Below are 3054 nucleotides of genomic sequence, written 5' to 3' on the forward strand. Positions count from 1 at the left end.
CAGGGGGAGCGGAGGAGGGAGAGAGAGTTGGGGAGAGAGAGGGATGCAAAACTTGAGAGACTATTGAATGCTGAGAATGAACTGAGAGTTGAAGGGGAAGGGGGAGGGGGGAAAAGAGGTGGTGGTGATGGTGGAGGGCACTTAAGGGGAAGAGCACTGGGTGTTGTATGGAAAACAATTTGACAATAAAATATTATGGAAAAAAATAAAAAAATCTTTAATTTGTTGGTTTAATATAAAAATCTCATGCTGAAGTCTTTAATGTTTCCCAAGAAACGTGGTCTTCTAAAATATTCATGTATAACCATGCACATGTAGGTCTTGGTTGCAAAATCATCATGAACGGATATATACTTTTTGTCAGTGTTTTTCCCCTTGGGATAAGGAGGAATAGGAAAACTTTTGGGTCTATTCAGAACATCGTCCACAAACCCAAAGTGGCAGAACTCTCTCCAGTCATCAGTGTCACTCAAAACAGAGGCATCTAGGCAGGAGGCTCCCGGTTCTCACAGCGTCTAAGAAGAGCTCACAGCTCTCAGGCCAAATAGAGCACGGAGTCCTCCAAAGCATGGGTCACCCCTAAGGGGCAAAATTAACGATGCCTGGCAAAGCGGAGCAGACCACTCTGCTTTGCTGTTTGCCAGCTGACAGCTTTGAAGTCCCCTGCTTTCCCCCGTATCCTGCCCTGCATCTGGGCGGGCAGATGAGAAAGCCCCCCCCCCCCCCCCCCCCCCCCGCAAGCCCTGAGCCTCACACACATCATTCCCCTCCATCTCCTGTCTTACCAGCCAGGCAGAGGGGCATTACCCTCGGGATGTCCGGGCCAGACAGAGGAGGCAAGAGCCCGGGTTGGTTAGTTTGCACACCACAGACACGCCGTGGGCTGCATCCTCTGCCATCTCCAAGAACTGGCTAGCCAGAAAGGTGTTTTCAAGTGTCAAAATATCCTACTGGGCAGGAAACTGACACTCCCACTCACATTTATTGGCCAGAGCGAGTCACAGGGTGATGCCTATCCTCAAGAAGGGAAAGAAGAGCTTTCTCTCCCTGTGCCTGGAAAGAGCAGAGCTGGAGATGACAGTGTGCAGTGCTAACCTCTGCCTCTGACAATTCTGATAAAGGGCCTGAGAGGGAAGAAGGTGTGATTGCGGAATTTTATACATGACGTGTTCTTAAAATTTCTTAAAAAAAAAAAAAGCCTCATGACGAAACCAATAAACCAAACAGAAGATATGAAATCAAAATAACGGGGCCCCTGGGTGGCTCAGTTGGTGAAGCGTACGACTCTTGATTTGGGTGCAAGTCATGATCTCGTAGTTTTGTGGGTTCGAGCCCCATGTCGGGCTGTGCTCGGACAGTGCGGAGCCTGCTTGGGAGTCTCTTTCACTCTCTCTCTCTGCCCTTCCTCTTTTTCTCTCTCTTTCTCTCTCAAAATAAATAAATAAAGGAGGCTGGACAACAGAGGGAAACATAGGAACACTTGGCCAACACCACACCTCTCCCCTGCAGATGAACCACACGCATAACGTGAAGAGATACAACAAAGTTTCATGATGAATCAAGTTGTAGAACAACATATGCAGCACAATACTAGTTCCATAAAGGTGAGAAACAGGCAAAATAATACGATGTATTGTTCGGAGATTTCTACAGTCCTACCAAAGGATGACGCAATGAATGAATCGCCAAGTGCCATATTCAAAATGGTGGTTACCTCCAGAGAGATAATGAGAAGGGGACACTCAGGGGCCTCCTTTAGGACAGGTAAAATTTAGTGCAGAATCTGGGTGATGGGATGCCTCGGTGGCTTAGTCAGTTAAGCATCTGACTGCTGGTTTTGGCTCAGGTCAGGATCTCATGGCTTCATGGGTTAAGCCCTAGGTCAGGCTCTACGCTGGCAGTGCGGAGCCTGCATGGAATTCTCTCTTTCCCCCTCTCTCTGCCCCTCCCCCGACTTGTGCTGCCTCTCTCTTAAAATAAATATAATAAGCTTCAGAAAACCCCAAAATGTGGGTGATGAATTCATAATTATTTGCCAAACCATTTTAATTCCCTTCGTATAACTGTATCATTACCTCGTAAATTACAAAACATTGCTATTAAAGATAACATTCCCATTGCCAAGTTAAAAAACATCAGCTGTGTAACCCACCCTGGTGAGCCAACATTTTATGTGAGGAGGAAAAAAACCCAGAATGTATATATTGTGATGCTGTACAAATGGTCTTTACCTGATGTGTATGTTAAAGCTAGAGTCTGCTGCGCACATTTTTTAGTTCCTAGAGGCACGAAAATTTAAAGCAATGCACACTTAAATTTATTAAATGATTTGAGTCAATATCTTCAAACATTTGCTGAATGATCCTAGGAAAGCTTTCAGAAGGTGGGCCAGTGTCTTTTTTTTTTAATAGTTTATTGTCAAATTGGTTTCCATATAGCATCCAGTGCTTCTCCCCACAAGTGCCCCCCACCATGACCATCACCCCCTCCCTCCTGCCCCCTCCCCCTTCAGTCCATGGTTCATTTTCAGTATTCAGTAGTCTCCCTTGATCTATGTCCCTCACTCTTCCCAGCTCTCTTTCCCCCTTCCTCTCCCCATGGTCCCCTGCTAGGTCTCTCCTGTCAGACCTATGAATGCAAACATATGGTATCTATCCTTCTCTGCCTAACTTATTTCGCTTAGCATGACACCCTCAAGGTCCATCCACTTTCCTACAAAATGGCATTATTTCATTTTTCTCATTGCCATATAGTATTCCCTTGTATATATATACCACAACTTCTTGATCCACTCATCAGTTGATGGATATTTAGGCTCTTTCCATGATTTGGCTATTGTAGAAAGTGCCGCTATGAACATTGGGGTACATGTGCTCCTATGCATCAGCACTTCTGTATCCCCTGGGGAAATCCCTAGCAGGGCTATTGCTGGGTCATAGGGGAGTTCTATCGATAGTTTTTTGAGGAGTCTCCACACTGTTTTCCAGAGCGGCTGCACCAGTTTACATTGCCACCAACAGTGCAGGAGGGTGCCTGTCTCTCTACACCCTCGCC

This window comes from Suricata suricatta, chromosome 5 (assembly GCF_006229205.1).
Source record: "Suricata suricatta isolate VVHF042 chromosome 5, meerkat_22Aug2017_6uvM2_HiC, whole genome shotgun sequence".
Classification (NCBI taxonomy): Eukaryota; Metazoa; Chordata; class Mammalia; order Carnivora; family Herpestidae; genus Suricata; species Suricata suricatta.